The following is a 20,804-nucleotide window of genomic DNA, read 5'->3' on the forward strand; positions in this document are numbered from 1 at the left end:
TGATTTTCGCGGGACACTCACGCTTTTGCGCGATGTGTCCCGCGTCCTGCCGGGCTTTGACATTGTTCCGGTTAGGGAACGTGTTCTAGCAAGAAGCGCTACAGCCCACAGTTAGAGCACAACTGCCTTTATGCGGTGAGATTCTTCGTTGAAAATGCGCCCCAGAAGGCACTAAGTGGCAGCGTTGCTGCCGAAAGTGCTCTCTCCTGGGCACTTTCCTGTTTCCTGACCGGGGAGCTTTCGCCACAAAAAGGCAGTGTGCTCATATGGGCTCCAGGCAGCGCGCATGTTTCCGCCTTTTGATTGTAAAAATCTGGTCACCTTAGACTAGGCCCATTGTTGGATGAAAATAGAAACACTCTGACAAAGAACAGAGAGAAAGCAGTGAGGCTCAAAGTTTATTTTGCCTCAGTTTTTCCCCCTGAAGAGAGGAACAGGCTCATCTAGAGATAGAAGTAGAAAAGAAAATAAGGGTTTTGGATTTATACCCTGTCTTCCTGTCCTGTAGAGAGTTTCAAAGCAGCTTACAAACTTCTTTCCTACCTCTATCCATAACAGACACCTTGTGAGGTAGGAAGGGCTGAGAGAGTTCTGACAGAACTATGACTAGCCCAAGGTCACCCAGCAGGCTTCATGCGTAGGAATAGGGAAATCCAGTTCACCAGGTAAGAGTCTGCTGTTCATGTGGAGGAGCGGGGCGGTTCTCCAAATTAGAGTCCACTGCTCTTAACCACTATACCGCACTGGTCCTCAAGTAGTCAAAGCATGATATTCATGTTGCTGATTGACAAGGGCAGAGAGGCTGTTGAGAAGTGCATGGCTACATTGAATGAATACCCATCCCCCATACCAGATGGTATGTACTTGAGAGTGCTCAAAGAACTTTCGTCTATCATATTCAAGACCTCTTGGAGGATGGGAGATTTGTCACAAGACTGGAGGATGAATGTTATCCCAGTCTTCAAAAAAGGAAGAAGAAACAACCCAGGAAACTACCGGCTGGTAAATCTGACTTAGGGAGGGTTTTGAAGCAGAGCATGGGGTCAGCCTGTAAACATATGAAGGACAACTTGGTGATCCAGGTAGGTCAGCATGCATTTGTCCCCAACAGATTCTGCCAGACCATCTTTGTTTTCTTCTTTGATTGAGTCACCCTTTCTGCACAAAGGCAGGAAATAACGCATTTCATCCATGGAATTCCCATTGTTTTTACCGCAAAACATTTTATTTCCAGCCTCAAAATGTTTAAATGGACCCCCCTTTAAAATGATTCTGTGGCTGAAGCAATTTGAACAAATGTTCAGTTGCTGTGCAATCTATTTACCACATTGTTTCTTCCACTTTCTATTTCCAAACACACTGCCAGCATGATACTAAAGGATATCATCTGGGCAATATCTGTATGCATTGCTAGAATGTAGTATCTAATCTGCTGGATTTTAAGAAAGCCAGTGGCCTAAGTATTCTGGATTGTCACATTTAAAAACCTACTTCTGTACTTCTGAGGAGCTCCTTTACATTCAACTGCTGTAACCTGAGATTTGAGAAGTGTTCTGCATTTTCTTTTCCTTTGAGCCTGATTTTTCTTTGTTGTGTTGGGAACAATCTCCTGTATCTTTCTCAAGCTACAATGGAAACCCTATCACTCATGTTGGCCTCTTGGCACATTGACCACCCCAGTGTATCCCTTGTGTTGTTTCCTTCCCTTATGATCAACAGACTCCAGGGACTGAACAAATAGTAACTGAACACCGGGAGTTTGACTTGGCACAAGGTGAAATCATAATAGCTGTGCTATCTGTATTTCTTCTCTCCATACAGATGATCTAATAGGACTGGGTTGCAGCTGCAAAAAAATTGCAAAAAAATTGTTCATCCATATTAGCACAAGAACAGAAGTCTAAACAGCAGAGATTTTATGACTTTTAGAGCAGGTGGGGAAACTCCTTGATACGATTTACCTTTTTAGAAATTGTCAAATGTATCAGTAGAGAAGGCCAAAATACCTAAAGAAAATGACTCAATAAAGTACTAAAAGTATATTGTCAATGTATCAAAAATCTGATTTACAAACATTTGGGTTTGAATCAACCCCAAAAGGAGGAAACCACTTTTTTTCAAATCAAATTGGTCAATGGTTGACATGCCCAATCCTATACTGGGCCTGACTACAATTCTCTTCCTGATGGAATGTGGGTATGGTTGTCTGTCTCTTCCCCCCACCCCCACCTCCTTCAAAAGCTGTCCTGGGAATTCACATTCCATTGTTAGAAACTTGGGGTTGTCTCCTGCGTTGACTGGGATAGAGTAATATGAGATCCCCAGGACGTCTTATTTAGGCTGTGTGGAATGGACCAAAGTCTTTAATTGCACTTGGTGGGATTTGGCAGTGCTTGACTTTGGTTGGATCTGACATGAATTTTTTAAAAATATTATTAGTTACATACATTCCTTTCTGCTACATTACATCATTGGGGGCAGGGGAGAACTTGTTTGTTCACTTCACATCCAGAAAAAGCATGCTACTATTGTTTGGTATTGGGGGAACATGGGGAATAGCTGGTTTTCTCCCTCCTATTTAAAGAAGTCATGCAAACTAGGGTAACAGTTTAGGAGGCCCTCGGAATGTACATTGGTAAATTGGTTCTTGTTGAGCTCTGGGTGTAGGATGCATCCCTACACTGGATTCTTTCCAATGTGAGATTATCTGGTTTGATTTTGTTTCCGTTTGGCTTGGCACATTGGCTTATAGTTCTACTGGGATTGCTGGAATTGACAATGATTCTGTTGGACTTGTGCCGGGAAACATTTGGCCAGTGATTTGGCAAGACTTTTGCTTGGAAATTTTTGGGGTCTACTGTTCAGGGACCCCTAGAATTGGACCCCATCATCCAATCTACTTGAAATTTGGGGGTTATTTAAAGGATAGGCATAACCAGCTTTGCACCATTTTGGTGTCTGTACCTTTAAAACAACACCCACAGCCACCCAGTGAGTATCCCCATAAGAAGAAGAAGAGTTTGGATTTATATCCCCCCTTTCTCTCCTGTAGGAGACTCAAAGGGGCTTGCAATCTCCTTGCCCTTTCCTCCTCACAACAAACACCCTGTGAGGTAGGTGGGGCTGAGAGAGCTCTGAAAAGCTGTGACTAGCCCAAGGTCACCCAGCTGGCGTATGTGGGAGTGCACAGGCTAATCTGAATTCCCCAGATAAGCCTCCACAACTCAAGTGGCAGAGCTGGGAATCAAACCCGGTTCCTCCAGATCAGAGAGCTCCGGCTCTTAGCCACTACACCACTGCTGCTCCAGTTAAGGAATAACAAACCTGAAAAATGTGAACCTTCCCCCCCGCCGAAAAAAAAAGAAAAAAGAAAAAAAGAAAAATTTGGGAATATCAGGAATACTAATATTTTTCAAGTCCAATATCCCCAAATCTGAAAAAAAAACCCTACATTTTTCCTTTTGCAAACCCCTACATTTAGCTGCTGCAGATTAAATGACAACTAATATAGATACTTAGGGTCAGGCTGTTTTGGGCCTATATATACTGAAGGGAATTTAAAAAGGGGGAAAGGTTATTTGCTTTCAGAATTGCAGAAATTATCTCCTTCTATGCAAAAACAAATAGCTGATTTTACTGCACCTGTTTTTAGAACCTGGTGCCTCAGACTGTAAAAGAGATTTGGTAGAAAGAAGGAAAGAACATTATGCTTTCAGGTTGTTCTAATCTACTTCTATAATTAGTTTTCTCGTGGGCATTACATTTTTTAAATCAGGCAACAGATTCTCTCTCCCCCCCCCCCCCAGTATACCTTTTATCTTGAGAAAGGGAAGGAGGGGAGCTCTTTGAGTTTCTTGGGCACAGAAAGAATATAAAAGATAATGTTTGGCAATGTTGGTAGAAACATTTAAGATATAATGGAATATAAAATATCTGTTGCTTTCCTTTTTTAAGACAAGTATGCCTGGGCTTCCAATCAAGAATGTAAGTGCAGGCTGCTAAATAACTGTGTACATTTTATGCTTTGCTTCCTAAGAACCCAATATGAATGGAAGGGAGAACTGTGTTTTGATCACAGAAATGTGAGCTCAATGTCTTTTTCCCCCTCTCGTAATTATTACTATAGCATATCAGTGTCAGTTCAATCATGCCTGCTGGTCTTTCAGCAAGACATGAGCATCTATGATGACTAATATTTCATCAGCACAGAATGAACTATGTAAATATTTAAGAAGAGGAAGGAATACATCACCTGCTTTGTACCTGATCAGCCCCTGGTATCTCCAATTAAAAGGTTTTGGATAGTAGCTATTAGGAGATACCCTTCTTATTCTGAGATCACTGCACAACAGACAGCACTGAGCTCAATGGAATACTTAGGGTTGCCAACTCTGGTTTGGGAAATTCCTAGAGATTGGAGGGTAGCTATGGCAAACCACCTCTGAATACCCCATGCTTTGAAAGCCCTACCAGGTCACCACGTCAGCTGTGACTTGATGGCGCGCGCGCGCAAGTGGGAACCCACAAGAAACTTGAAAGAGCAGCTATCCCATTTCCTCTTCTTTTGTTTTTTTCTCTGCCCCCCACCCCCTGCCACTTACTTCTCATTGGGTAGAAATTTACGGTTTCCAAATGAGAGGGGCCCCCCCAGCTCCCTCCTAATTTCTAATTTTCCACTAGAAAAATGTAAATGTCTTTTGGAAAAAAATCAGAAAAAAGAAACGATTCCCCTCCAGAATTTATTCAGGTCTTTCCATCTTGAACTAATTCAGAGTAGATCAACGATTAGTAATCAGACAACTTAACCTAGAATATCTTCATAATACCAGCCTGACAGAACCACATTTCAACACCAAAATGATTCTTGCCACATAAGTCTTTTGGGAAAATCCCCCATTTTGTATCATCATTAAGGTTTGGGAACGTACATGAGGAGGGATCAACAGATCAAAGGAACACTTCAAACGTTCATGTGTTTATTTAACAGACTCAAGGTACCTCTGTTTGTACAGCTCTCCATGAAATCAGAGACCTTGCTTTTTTCAGTCTTCCAGATTGCGTGGATGTCAGTGCTGCTATAATCCTGAACATTCCCTCAACTTTAATGAAAGCCTGAAAAGTACTATAGTTTGGGTTGCCAGTTTGTTGCAAATCTCAGTTTATAGTCCGCTGCACATACTAATGCATGATGAGGAAAATAGCTAAAATTCATCTTGTTTTATTTTTGCTTCCAGCATCAAAAACTCACACTTCCAATGAAGATTTTGGTTCAATTCTTTAGCCTTCCTAAACCTACAACACATAACTGCATTTGGGCATATTGTTGCTTCTGTCATCCTTCCTGATGAAAGAAGTCTATGGCACCTTCCGCACATGCAGAATAATGCACTTTCAGTCCACTTTTACAATTGTTTGCAAGTGGATTTTGCTATTCTGCACAGTAAAATTCAGCTGCAAAGTGCATTGAAAGTTATTTGAAAATGCATTATTCTGCATGTGTGGAAGGGGTCTTAGTGTTGCTTTTTTTACCTCTGTCAGTTGTAAAATCCTTGGATCAGGATGTCACTCTGAAATGTCACATCCAGTGATGGCACTAAATAAATGGCAAATAATACTTCAGTGTTCCATGGTGTAGTGGCACAACCTTCTTTCTGGATGAGAGGTGGGAGGGGACACATAGACCAGCAGGCATCTATCATAGTACCTCTTTTGCAAAAACTGTTAAAATCATTCTGAAAGGGAGAAGACAACTTTGTTGACTTAGTCACAGTTTTCAACACAGAATAGCATTGTAAAAAAGAACTCACAGTTGATTTTGGCCATTGTAGTGAAGCTAACTTGATTTCTCTGACACTCCAGTGACAATTTAACCACCCCTTCTATCTCGTTCTGACTAAGCATCCTTAGTTGTAAACAAAGCCATTTTCCCAGGCACTGCCTTTACTTTCAGTTGCTTATTTCCTATTTACTGCAATGCAAGCTGACTGGCTTGTCAGAAGTTGCTTTTGAAACTCAGAAGTTGAGGTGCAAGAGGGCAGAGGCAATGAAGTTGTTGTTCAAAAAACAATAATTAAAAATACTCCTGGTGAATGAGATACTTTCATTCACTTCTCTGGATAGGCTCTGAACTGTTCATCCCTCCCAAACCACAAGATACCACTTCTTCCTTTGCTAACCTGAAATTCTTCTTTCTTGTTAAGTCCATTTTGTTATTGTTTAGATGACAAAATCCAAGACTACTGAAAATGTAAATTCAAAAATTTCACAAACAAAGAAGCCTTGAGAGTTGGTTTGAGATCCTACTCTGATAATGCTCCGATCCTGCAAGATTTCTCAAGTGTGTTATATCAGTCATGATCCATTTACATGCATGAATTCATTCAAGTTAGATACGGAAATGTAAAATCATCCAAAGCTTAACTCTGAGATTGTGGGGAAGGATTCTAGCCAGCTGCAGAATGGGAAACAAAGATAACAAGAAAAAAACACTCTAATTTTAAATCTACTATGAAGCAGTTTTATCATTTCCAGTCCTGTTATTGATGGCCTCATAATATATGCTAGCCCCAAATGTCTGCAGGGAGCTCAGATTCCTCTCTGAGGTTGTAGTGGTGAGAAATGTTATGATCCTAACAATTTAATAAGTACTGGCTATGTTTCATTCTGCTGATGTCACTGTGTGTGTCACTGCTTTCCAGTATTCCTTTGGCAATCAATATGAAATACTGAATTTAAGATCCACTGACAGAGTTATAGCACTAACTGACTTTCTTTGACCTTCTCCTTCCAGCTGACAGACAGCTCCAGGCCTTTTTCCATATACACGTTCAGGAATTTCCAGCAAAAGGCCTCACACACTCTGTCTAACTTGCATCACATTACATGGTCTCACAATCATTATGTCTTATAATGGTTAGAATGAGATGAAAGTTGTTTTTACAACTCAAACATTTTATTCTCCTGAAGGCAAAAGGGAGGGGATAGCATGGTATGAAAAAAAAATCTTATAATTCCATGCCCTAGGTACATTTATAATGACAGTCAGATGTACTATCCTACCCCCAGCAACCATTTCCAACCATGATGAACAATTTCATTCTTGGTGTGTAGTGCGGTTGCCAACCCTCAGGTTGAGTTCTGGTTTTGTCCCAGAATTACCACTGATCTCCACACTACAGAATTCAGTTCTCTTGGAGAAAGCAACAGTACTAGAGGATGGACTCTATTGGCATCACATCCCTTCTGACCAGTGGTGGGATTCAGATAATTTAGCAACCGGTTCTGGTGGTGGGATTCAAATAATTTAAGAACTGGTTGTTTACAAGCACCATTTTAACATCTGGTTCTGCCGAAGTGGTGCGAACTTGCTGAATCCCACCTCTGCTTCTGACCTTTCTCCGCTCCACAAATACCACCATCCCAACTACCCACCCCACAAAACTCCACACATTTCTCAACCCAGTCTGTGTAGTAATAGCTAAGTGTGGGCATTTGGAAAAAGCTGAACAGAAAAAAAGGTGGTAGTTTAAAGGGATCTGAAAAGCAGATCCTGAATCATGCTGAAAAAATTCAACATGATTCGAGATGCTTTGGACCCTCTGCCAATGCTGCTACTTCCCAGCTCCAAGACCCCAGCATTCGGCTCTGTGCCTGCCTGCTGCCTCCCAGCTCGATGAGGAACTGGGAGGCAGCAGGAATTTTTTGAACAACCTGGGAAAGCTGATATTAGGAATCAGCTTGTTCAGGTTTTTTAAAAAATTCTGGGACTACTAAACCTGAACCTGAAAAATATTGATTTTTAAAAAGCTGCCCACCCCTAGTAATAGCCCCAGGAGGTTGGTGGGTTGCTGTGAGGAGATGGAAGGAGATTAAATCACCCTGCTTCTTCCCTCAGTGAAGCTTCATTGATGGAAAAGAGAGGGGGTATTTTGCCCCTTCCCCCTCCTTGCCAAAATACATGGTTGTAAATGTGTCATGGAGTCACATTTTCAGGGGTTATAAATAACTGCTTGGGGGAAGGGCAAGTGATGAAGTTCCATGATCGTTGTGTGAGTGATCTGCTAGATCCAAACCTGTCTCTATAGACACAACAGTTCTCACTGGGTTCTGCTCCACAGATTTCTGCAGTACTTAAAGAAACTGGGGCAATGCTAAAGGAATCCCTACCTGGAATTTAGGATTACCAGCCTCCTCAGGGTGGGGGATACAGTTCCCCCAGAACTACAAATTATCTTCAAACTACAGAGTTGCATTTCTGGAGATAATCAGGAAGTATTGGAGGGCGGAACCTATAGCCTCCCATTTCTACCGAGTTTCCTCTTTATACGCTTTGCCCTCCCAAACATCTGCTCCCAAATCTCCAGAAATTTCCCATCCAGAGTTGGCAAATTCTGTGGCCCAAATCAATCACCCACTCCACAATCTTGGATCATTTGGTTTTGTGTGAGCAGTTCATTAGCAGGGATAACAGGAAAGGTAAACATTTTCTCTGGCTTTTCAGTCATTTTCCTCTCCAGACTGCTTAGCTGTTTCTGTTTCAGGACAACCGCAGACAATCTGTACTTACTGTAGCAGGAATACTACAATTTCCCAAGAATGGAATTATGAAATCTTTCCAAGTACAGCAAAAAGAAAATTCAGTTGATCTAACTGGAGTTCAGACTCATATACTCTAAAAGCAAAAATGCAGAGACCTTTGCGTAATAAAATATTTATATCATTAATGGATTTAAATCTTTTACCCCAGTTTTCTCCCACTCTGGGAATTTAAGGCAGCTTACAAAATGACATATACAAAAATGAAATATATTACACTCAACCCAAGAGGCCCTTAGCCACCTTCAAGATAGCTGACAAAGAAACAGATACCCCCATGGCTCATTCAGAGCCAGAGCTGTGAGCCACAAGACTTGCCCTTTGGCCTAAGAAGAAATGTGCCCCTGGCTATCTCCAGACTTTATTATCTGCAGAAAGGGAATGGCAAATGATCAGACTAAGACTTATTCAGCTGCTTAGTAAAAGAACACTGGAGAGGAAAGAATACTAGACATTGGAATGCTGGAAATTATAGTGGATTAAGAACGTGATTCAAAATGAAGGTCAATATGACTAGAGGATTATTATAGTAGGGATGAGCAAATAACTGACATGTGCCAAAGTCTACGAACTACAATCTCCATTCTGTCTCTTGATTTCTGACCTTTGTTCTTCGGAAGACAAGATCTGCCCTCACTGCAAGAATGGTACTCAACCTTTCATTTTTAAAAATGTTTTTGGAACCCTGAATTGACAATTATGGTTTTTAACAGGTGTGGATGGTCCCAGATACTAAAGAACTATTTGTTTGAATATATGTGGAATTTTTGTAACACAAGTTGTAAGAGTAACCATTAGAAAGATATAATTTATGTGATCAAGGAAACATGTTTATCATCATTATGTGTGCTGTACAAGTGTTATGGACATCTATTGGACAATGCTTAAGTCACCAGCAGTTATGGACTATAAAACTATATTCAGACACTGGGCGATCAGGCCGAGTAAAACTGGTTCTGGCCCTTTTTAAAAAGCATTATGGGGAAGATATTTCCACAGAATTCACCCCTCAAACACTTCTGACCTGTTGTAACTTGCTGAACCTGGGTTAAATGAAAATAGCTAAATTAGTGACTGTTTCAGTCGCTTCCTGCTTGCCTGTGTGAACTACGGTAATCAGGAAGTGTTCTATTAACCTCCACCATTATGGTGGATTTCCCAGGCGACTGCCATTGGAGTGGATTCTCTTAGGTGGCCACCATGTTGTGCTGGTAAGTGGGTGGGGGATTCTCAAGTGTGGAATTCGCAGCTGTGCAGTTCACACAAAAACACAGTGTTTCCTGTGCAAACCATACCACCCCCTGTCTCCAGAATCCCAGTGATTTCAGATGGCCCCTGCACCCGCCATGCAAATGGCAGCCAGGCAACACAGGTTCCTTTAACCCATTTGTGTTGCCTGTGCAGAATCAACCAGTGTCAAATAGAAGCATGTTCATTTTATTTTCCCATGGAGCATAGCAAGTATACACCACCATCTGCAGAAATAACCAGCATTCTTGTAGAAGTTTTGTAATCTTCATTTAGATCAGGGGTTTGCAACCTGCAGCTCCGGAGTCGCATGTGGCTCTTTCAGCCTTCTACTGTGGCTCCACATGGCCTGGAGGTTGGAGGGTAGTGTGGGCATGTCCCTCCAGCCCTCCAGAGCAGTGCTGGAAGGAAAGGTGAGTGGAGGGCCAAACCGGAGGCGGCTCTGTGCGTGAGGGCGCTGCTTTTCACATCCCCTCCACTCACCTCTCCTTTTAGCATTGCTTTGGAGGGCTGGAGGGACACACCCACACTGTCCTCCAACCTCCAGGGGTAGCATGGGCATGTCCCTCCAGAGCAGCCGCCATCCTTCCTCTGCCATCCCTGCAGCTGCCATCCCCCCTCTGCCACACGGAGCAGGCAGCTGCCTGCTCCGTCGGGCAGAGGGGGTTTCCCTGCCCGGTGCCTCCGCCTCCCAGGGCTGGAAGGAAAGGTGAGTGGAGGGGCCGAACCGGAGCGGAGCCGCCTCTCCGGCTCGATAGATCTTTGGGACCATGGAAAACGAGTCCAAATGGCTCTTTGGGTGGTAAAAGTTGCAGATCCCTGATTTAGATGGTTTATCTACAGGCTCTCTCTAGAGTTCACTCAGACAGTTACTGCTGATTTTTTGTTTTTGCTCTACAGGGGAATTTGTAACACATGGGAAGCATGTATGTGAAGTAAAGCATCACACTTTTCTATACCACATTAGTTTAATATTATTGTATATGGAAGCATTTTCTTGAAATCCATTTGATGATTTGAATCACTCCTGTTTATATGGAATTCATTGCAAAACTTCCTTAGTTTAAAATGTTGCAAATAAAAATGTGGAAATTTAGAAGAAATTTAGAGGAAATGTCCCTTACTTGAAAGGATCAGAACCAAGGGTGGAACAGTGCTAAAAACCCAAACTCTTATCAATGATTTCATTTCAGGAGAAGCATATATAGGAGGTTCTGAAATGAAACAATGATTTGTTCCTTTAGCTTATTCCAATATATGGCTTTATTTGACCAACATTTTCACCAAAGTATTGCCAAATTGAATATCGGGAGCTTTGAAGATGACAACTTGTAATCTGGATCCTTTTCCACAGAGGTGTAGGTCCAAGGGGCTTGGCGTGGCATGGCAGGGGGGGGGGCAAAGGACACACCAGTGAACTGGGTGCTTTCCCCCCTTGCTACACCTCTGCTTATCCATCCTGGATACCGTAATCATCTAAAGATCATATCAGTGAGTACCTGGCATCCATAATAAATCAGTCATTGACTCACTTCATCTTTCCTGAGTTATTAAACCAAATCATCCATCCACTATTTTTAAAAAAACACTAAACAGTAAGGGTGTGCACCATTTTTTCCTGGTATCTCTCAGGTTCAGTTCTAAAAGACTGAGATACTTTCAAAACAACCAAAAAAGATCGAACCCCCATACTAGTTTTTTTTAGGTTTTTAAAAAAATTGCTGGGTGTTTCAATAATGAACCTGAAAAATTCCAAACTGCAGAGCTGAATGCCAGCTTACCCCAATATTCAGCCCTGCTGCTACTCCCACCACTTCTGAGCCCAAGTGGGCATTCACCTCTGCCTCCTTTCCAATTTTTTTAAAATGGTGGCAGAACTGAAGGGGCCCAAAATATGACATAAAAATTCAGCTTCTTGGGAAATCTACTTTTAAACTCCTTCGCTTTCTACCATTTTTTTGTCCAAAAATAAACCTGAAAAAACCCCAAAATACCCTTTTCAGGTTTATTTTCAGTTTGCCTTTTTCCAGATGCACAGCTCTACTAGAGAGGAATGGTGTGACCAATTATTGCCTGGTCTGTAATTTGTCCCTTCAGTGCAAGACGATAGAGAGAGGGGTGGCAGAACAATCCTTCCTGGATGACTTATCTGCTTTAGATTTCTTATTTTCAGTCCAGGCTATGCAATGGGGACAATGCTAGTGGCTTTCATTTTTATTTATTTGTTTAATTCAAAATAGTAGGGTTTCCAAGGCTGCAAACATTAGGCATTAAACATTTTAAATATTAAAATAACAAGGGCTTATGAAGGACGTGCTAGCTTGGGGGCAGGGGGAACCTGGACACTGCCCAGAGCCCTTAGGGGATGGGGCGGTATATCAAATCCAATAAAAAAATGAACAAACAAACAAACCATGCAGTGGCAGATAGCTTATGTGGAATCCTGCAACCTGCCATCCCACAGAAGTTTCCCTGTCCAGCAGGTAGGCTCAGTCAGAGTGGAGTACATCAGCCAGGAGGAAAGTTGGCCAATGCAGAGATCCATTTCCCCATGCTGTGCCGAGGCTCTATCATCTGTTGTAACAATAAAGCTATGGCCATTTTCAATTCAAGAATGTTGTGTTGTTTTCATGTGTTTTGCTGCGGTTCGTGGGCATAGCTGTCTCCTTGTCTTTTCACTGCTGGGGCAGCAATCTCCAGCTCTATATTGCTGGTGGTGCTATAAAGATCGTGAATAAATGCCTCAGTGCCGTTGAAGGGTAAACAAACTGAAACTGAATCCTACAAGATAGAGATAATGCTGGGTGGGAAGGTTGAGGTCATGAAAGACACCATGCTTCATTGTGGTGCAGTTGACACTCACTGACGTATTTAAGAGCCCAGGGGCTGGCATTACTGTTGGAGATTCAAGTTAAAGCCACTGAACAAAACCTTCCATCTGGAAAATAGCCCTCTGCCTTGACTCAGCTGCCTACATTGATCCATGCTATAGTTACCCCAAGGCTAGAATGTTGTAATACTCTCTGCACGGAAGTAAACATGAACACTCCAGCAGCTAGCTGATACAGAATGTTTAAGTTACTGTCAGATACTAGGTATATCACACTTATTCTTCATTTAATTTGCTAGTTACTGAACAGTTACCCACTTCAGTTCAAGCGGAGTTGTATCTAGGTAAAATGGAGCCTGGGGCAAAACATGAATCTTCCGACCCTCCACCCCTGCCCCCTCCCATTGTTTTCTGTTATTGGCAAGAGATGGCAAGCAGAGGCACTGGGAGGGTAAGGTGGAGGGGTGGCAAGCAAGGGAGGGGAAGGTGGGGTAGCAAGGAGGGAACCATTGGCCCCAAAAGAGAGGTCCAGCACGCTGCCTTCCTTCCTCATTCATGACTCTGCTGGTCAGCTGACCTCTGCCATGCTTCTGCTTTACCTGGCCACCTTGCGCACCCCCTCATGCACTGCCCCTCCTGGAAGGAGGCAGGGAGGGAGGGAACCGCCAGGTCCAGCAAGGCTGGCGAGCATCACAGCTCCGCAAGCCTTGATTTTCTGCCCCCCCCCATAGCCTATGCCTGGGGATATATGACCCCACATGTCCCTGTGGGCAGTACACCCCTGAGTTCAAGGAACTGATGGTTGAGGTGCTGTGTGGTTTCCGAGCTGTATGGCTGTGTTCTAGCAATGTCAGGAAACCACACAGCACCCCAGTGATTCCGGCCGTGAAAGCCTTCGACAATACATTGAACTGATGGTTGTTTACAAAGTCCTTAATGGCTTTGGATACACATATATGCAAGACAACTCTCCTGCTATGCTATGTGGTGACAGCTTCACTCATCAGTTCAAAGGCTTTTGAAGGTACCTGTAGCACCATGTCACCCTTCTGATCCTCTGTGGTGGCTCTTATTTTGTGGAACAGCCTGCCTGGGTATGTCAGGAAGTAACTCACATTCTCTTGTTTCACAGAATATGCAAAACAGAAATGTTCAAGAAGAATTTTTTATAACGGGATTAGTACTGTAGTAAAATGGACCAGTATAGGAGGGTCAGCTTGGTATAGTAGTTGAAGTGTTGGACTATGATCTGAGAAGCCCACTATGCCATAGAAACTTGCTGGATGACCTTGGGCCAGTCACAGACTCTGCACCTAGACCTTGGTAAGCATTTGGATGGAAGATGTCCAATACCAAGTGATGTGACATGAAGGCAGGCAATTATGTAAACTGTAACTTGACAGCCAAAAAAGAAAAAAGGAAAAAAAGAGGGCACCTTTATAATAGAATATGATTGTAGTCATTGTGTTATACCTTTGTGCATTTTGCAATTCAACTTTCTGCATTCATTGTTTATATAGTATACTTTGCCTAAAGGAGTTCATTGTTCATATTTTTTAACTCTTTGTTCATTGGTTGTTATTTTTTGTCTGATGGCATTGTTTTATTGTCTGCAATCTACCTTGAGTCTTAATGAGAGAGATGAACTATACATAAATAAACAAATAAATAAATTAGAAAACACCATGAAAAGCATCAGAGCAAAATCTTTGACTCTGATTTTGATATTTTTTCTGGATGATCTGGCAGCGAAGGCACAACATTGAAAAAGGCTTGTCTGATGAAGCGTTTGATTACAAGTTGGACGGATTCTGCCATGGGACTCCCACCAACAACCTTTTGATGTGTGGCCAGATGCCAAGTATACAATCATTGTTTGGGAAGATATTGAGCCACGGAGACAGTGCAGCTGTGCAGATTTGCTCAGGCACTGGGCTAACTTCCTCACCGTTTCCTTCCTAGCTGGTGGGAAAATTAGGGAGTGTAGTTGATTCATCTGTTTAGGACCAGTTTATACAATCAAGAGAGTCAAACGGTTAAGGTTTTCAAGGTGTAGCATTTAGGTTGGGTGGCTTTTTTGTATGGTCCCACCAAGATTAGCTTCCTGCAAAGAGAAAAATAGAAAATCAGAGGAAAACTTTCATCCATCCTAGTATCCCAGTTATGGTAGTTTTCATTATATAGAGTTTGTGTTGTGAGGAGGGCAGTGCAACATCCCAACTGCCCCACATGCCTGCAACCTGAATAGAAAAGCTTTACCACCTGAGTTTGCTGATTACCTAAAGTGGTCTTTCTCCAAAGCTCTTTATTAAGTATCTGAATTTGAACTTGACTCAAGCAGGGAATAGGATGGCATAGTTTTCCATTTGCTGCATTTTTTTAGTTAGGATGACCAAGGGCAACAGAAAAGACATCTTGAGCCAACGAAATGGTTTTGAATGGTTGCAGACAGTTTTGGGCCTACTTGTTTTTGGTCAATTTAGAATGATCAGAGAGAAAAACAAGACAAAACATAAGAACAAGCCTGCTGGATCAGACCAGAGTCCATCTAGTCCAGCCCTCTGCTACTTGCAGTGGCCCACCAAATGCCTTTGGGAGCTCACATGGAGGATGTGAAAGCAATGGCCTTCTGCTGCTGCTGCTGCTCCTGAGCACCTGGACTGCTAAGGCATTTGCAATCTCAGATCAATGAGGATCAAGATTGGTAGCCATAGATTGACTTCTCCTCCATAAATCTATCCAAGCCCCTTTTAAAGCTATCAGGGTTGGCGGCCATCACCACCTCCTGTGGCAACATATTCTAAACACCAATCACACGTTGCGTGAAGAAATGTTTCCTTTTACTAGTCCTAATTCTTCTCCCCAGCATTTTCAATGGATGCCCCCTGGTTTTAGTATTGTGAGAAAGAGAGAAAAATTTATCTCTGTCAACATTTTCTACCCCATGCATTATTTTATAGACTTCAATCATATCCCCCCTCAGACGTCTTGTCTCCAAACTAAAGAGTCCCAAACACTGCAGCCTCTCTTCATAGGGAAGGTGCTCCAATCCTTCCTCGTTGCCCTTCTCTTCACTTTTCCTATCTCTTCTATATCCTTTTTGAGATGTGATGACCAGAACTGAACACAGTACTCCAAGTGCAGTCGCACCACAGCTTTATATAAGGGCATGACATTCCTTGCAGTTTTATTATCAACTCCTTTCCTAATGATCCCCAGCATAGAGTTTGCCTTTTTCACAGCTGCCATGCATTGAGTTGACATTCCCATGGAACTATCAACTAAGATGCCCAAATCCCTTTCCTGGTCTGTGACTGATAGCACTGACCCCTGTAGTATGTATGTGAAGTTTGGATTTTTTGCCCCTATGTGCATCACTTTACATTTTGCTACATTGAACTGCATTTGCCATTTCTTAGCCCATCTAATTTATAATGGTCTGCGTTGAGCTCTTCGCAATCCTTTGTGGTTTTCACCAGCCTACATAATTTGGTATCATCTGCAAATTTGGCCACCATGCTACCCACCCCTATTTCCAGGTAATTTATGAATAGGTTAAATAGCACTGGTCCCAAAACGGATCCTTGGGGAACACCACTCCTTATATGTCTCCATTGTGAGAACTTCCCATTTACACCTACCCTTTGCTTCCTGTTTCTCAACCAGTTTTTAATCCATAGGAGGACTTCCCCTCTTATTCCTTCATTGCTGAGTTTTCTCAATAGTCTCTAGTGAGGAACTTTGTCAAAAGCCTTTTGGAAATCTAAGTAGACAATGTCCACTGGTTCCCCCTTATCCACATGCCTGTTTACATTCTCAGAGAACTCTAGTAAGTTTGTAAGGCAGGACTTGCCTCTGTAGAAGCCATGCTGACTTTTCCTCATCAGCAGTGGCGTACTGGTAATGGCGACATGGGGCCACCCATGTTGCTGGGCGAAAAATATATGGTCACATGGGGGCTGCCAAATTGGCCCCCGCCCCTCCCCTGCAGCCAGTCCCCACCAAAGCCATGTTCTGTGTGCTGCTGGCTGCCGACTCATCAGTCCCATCACGCCAGCAGCCAACCGCCTCCCTGCTGCCTCCCTGCCCTTCTTGTTCTCCCGAGCTGCTGCCTCGGCAGGCTTGTTGTCTCTCTTCAGCCTCCATCCCTCTGCCCCCCCTTCCTACATCATTGGAGGGAGGCCGAAAAGAGAGAGGAATCTGAACAGGAAGACATGAGCAGGGCAAAGGGACGGAAGAGAGATCACGAGGCAGCAGCTAAGCTGGGCAGGTAGGAGAAACTCTTTGCGGCTGGGGGAGAGGAGTCCTGGAAGTTGCCAGACTGCTTTGGCAGCCCCTCTTCCCTGCCTAGAAGCCGGGCACAAGTTGAAGCCCAACTCGCAAATAAGTGGGGCTCCACATTTGGGGGCACCATTTGGCCCCAGTGTGCCAGTGCTCATCAGGTCTTGCTTTTCTACATGTTTTATAATTTTATCTTTAATGATAGATTCTACTAATTTACCAGGAACAGATGTCAAACTGACTGGCCTGTAATTCCTGTATCCCCCTTAGATCCTTTCTTAAAGATTAGTGTGACATTGGCCATCTTCCAGTCTTCAGGGATGGAGCCTGATTTCAGGGATAAGTTGCATATTAAAGTGAGAAGAAGTACTCATCCAAAACCCACATTGAGAGCTACCTCATGTGGTTAGGTATGATGTTTTAGGCGTGTTATATACCTTTAAACTGCACTACAGTGGCCAGTTAAACTAGAATTAAGTCCTTGATCTCAATGTGCAGTGGGATTGCAGCCTGAATGTCTTACAGAAATAATTAATAAGGGCTGCCAGAGCAAAATACTGATACATAATACCTTTTAAAGAATACCAGCATCGTTTTACTGTATGAATATTTTTTGCCCTCTGAGAAGCAGCTTTATTTACTCCAACTGTTAAGTGTCCCCAACTTTGGAAACACCATTCAAGTAAATGAGAAAGAATTGGACCATTTGGCTGTTTTTGGTACGTGGATCCTTCCTATGACTAACAATGAATAGCACAAGCATTTCGTTGCTTCCTCACCATGAAATAGCTGACAGAAAGCTTCCACTTTGGGCTATGCTGCATGAAAATCAATATATCCATTCAATGAATAATGTTCATACCTTAGTACGTGCTTTGACTGTTCTGGGGGAAAAAAGTAAAAACAGCAATATAATAATGGACAATAGAACATATTTCATCTCCTGTCTACTCTTTACAGATGATCACTTGTATCATTTTCTCAATCTGAAATGCAAAAAACTGTACAATTACATTTCACCCTCAAAACTCCCCACCGCAGCTTGTCCCTGTAGTAAACCTCACAGCAGCCGCGAGCTTCATGACATGCAGCATTCCCCACAACCGCACATTCAGTGGTCATCGGGAGGGCGCTTCTCTGTTCCAATTGGCTGAAGTGCCGGTTTGTGGGCAGAACTTGGTTTTTAAAAATCCCCTGAAATTGTTGATGAAACGTCGACACGCACAATCATCATCGCAAATTGAACCAATGCCTTTTTTCCTTTTTTAAAAAAATGGTTTCTGATTGGCTGTCATGCTATGGCGCGAAAATTTGTGGAACATGGAAGTGCCCGATTTCCTTTCTCCTCCATTTCATAAGATGAATGTTCTGAATGAACAATGAATGTTCTGAATGAACAATGAAAGAAAGCTGTGTCCGTGTGCACTCAAAGCGACCTGCAGACAAGTGATTTCCTGGTAAAAAAATGGCGGAAGGAAATGCTGCATGTGCATCATTCATGCCCCACAGTGCCCTGATTGGTTCACTTCACCATGTGCGGCGGGAAATTCAAACCGGCAGTGATTCCCAACTTCCCCACTGCCTCACTTTCAGAAATGTTGCTCGACCACCAGGGGGAGAAATGACGCGTGCTGAGGAGGACGGAGAGTGGCAGAATCGGGGTCGCTGCATTGCTGCCACTTAGGTTGTGGGGAATGCAGCAGACCCCCGGTTTATTTGCCACAACTACCACGCAACAAAAGGTGAGTGGGGAAACAACCTATGACACTAATGTCTAAGCTATTGTTTGACACACCAAGCCCAAAGGGTCTGCCATCACTGCCAGTGATTCACTGCCATAGCCCATGATCTTCTGGCCTAGTGTTTATTGATGACTTTGGTACTGTAAATACACAGACTGCTGTGTTTTCCATACAACAACTGTATTTATATAATATATTTCACTGGAATGTTTAAAATAGTGGCAACTACTTAACAGTCTGTTGGGGAGGGAAGAAGTATCTCTCACAGACTTTACATATACATTTCAAATTTTCATACTTGTTTTGGAACTCTATCAGGTTTGACCTGCTTTTGTGGAGGTATTAGTTTTCCAGGTTTTACACAATTCCTTTCACTAATCTCAGTGGAACACTGCGAGAATATTATTGTAACTGAGTGAGGAAGCATTGAAGCAACATAAGCACACGCACACATATTTCTGTCATAAGGCTAATACTTAGCAACAACAGCAGAACTAAGTGATTAATCAATGAATGTTTTTGAGACACATGTCTGACTTAAGCAGGATGCTTTTATTTATTCTGGGGAAAGCAGGAACCCCACTGGTTAGCAACACCATTGTGTAAAATAAACAGATTGTGCTGTTAATATTGTGTTCAGGCATCACCTGCCTTGCAGATCTTATACAAAATAAATAGTAAGGGAGATAAAAGATGGGAAAGGAAGGAGAATCACTGAGAAATGAAGAAATTTCTAGACACACAGTATATCAGTGATGCAGACTGGGAGAAAAAATTCTGAGTCTTGCCCAATGCAGCAATTCACCATTTTTAAGGCCTAAGAAACATCCTAAAAAACTATTTAAACTGTTCTCACTCATACCAACATCTTAAAGCCTTGTAGCTGTCTCAGCATATTGCCTGGTAAAATAAATCTGGTTCCAGACTATTTCTAATTGCTTCTACTTTCTTCATACATACTAAAAGATTTCAACAGATTTCAGTCTTTTGAGCAGTTTAGTTAGGATATTTGAAAACATAACATGTGAACTATAATAATAAACAAACCTTGGAGCCACTTACAACTTCTAAATGTTGAAAGGACAGTAGAGAATCATGCATGTCACTGAACACACACAAGCTGAAAAGGTGAAAACTTATGGCCGGTTTGCACATGATAATGTGGAAGGATTTATATACAGGGCAATATGTTGTTTGAAATATAATGTGTGAAACTGCCCTAACATCAGAATTCTGTCCTTTGTATATTTACTCCTAAGTTAGTCCCAATATATTCGGTGAAGTTTACTCCCACATAACTGCACTGCATTGCAGTTTAAGCTGTTTTTCTGATCTTGGTATATAGGCATATGCATTGTTGCATAGGCAAATTCCCCGACTGGAGTATTAATGTTTAACTAGTCAAGACATATGGTGGCTAAACTGAATTATCTAATAATTGCTTCCTGGGTTGGTTGTATGAATAACCAGGTTCTAAAGAATTGCAATATTTGGAGCTGGGCATGCGTGACCTGGCATGTTTGCATGAGTCATCTGAAGTTATTACTCTATATAGGCCGTATGCTTCTTGCTTGTGACCTATTGGGATGATATTGGTTGCTAGAGTTGGGGCAGCTAGGGTTGGCAACTTTGGCTTCAGAAATCATGGGAGATTTAGGGGCAGTGCCTGGAAAGAGTAGAGTGTGGGGAGGGAGTTAATGAGGAACTGATCTTTGTTGCCTGGAGAGGCACCATAATTCCAGGAGATCTCCAGGCCTTATTTGGAGGTTAGCAACTCCAATGGTAGACTGGTATGGATCCAGAACCCACCATTATAGCGGTAGGCGGCGGCCATATGATAGACAGCGGACGAGAAGTAGATGTGCTCGTTTGCTTTCTGACCTCCGACCTATCCCTAGGAACGAGGATGGCTGGGTTCAGGGATACTCTGCTTCGTCTCTGGTGCTGATTAATGCCAGGTCCATAAACAATAAGACCGCAGTACTCCGGGATTTTCTCGGAGATCTGCAAATGGACCTGGCTTGTGTCACCGAAACCTGGGTACGTGAGGGCGAGACCGTAGCCTTAGGCGGGGTCGCGCCCCCAGGTTTCGCGTGCCTCCACCAGTC

The sequence above is a fragment of the Sphaerodactylus townsendi genome, linkage group LG03, assembly GCF_021028975.2.
Source record: "Sphaerodactylus townsendi isolate TG3544 linkage group LG03, MPM_Stown_v2.3, whole genome shotgun sequence".
NCBI lineage: Eukaryota > Metazoa > Chordata > Lepidosauria > Squamata > Sphaerodactylidae > Sphaerodactylus > Sphaerodactylus townsendi.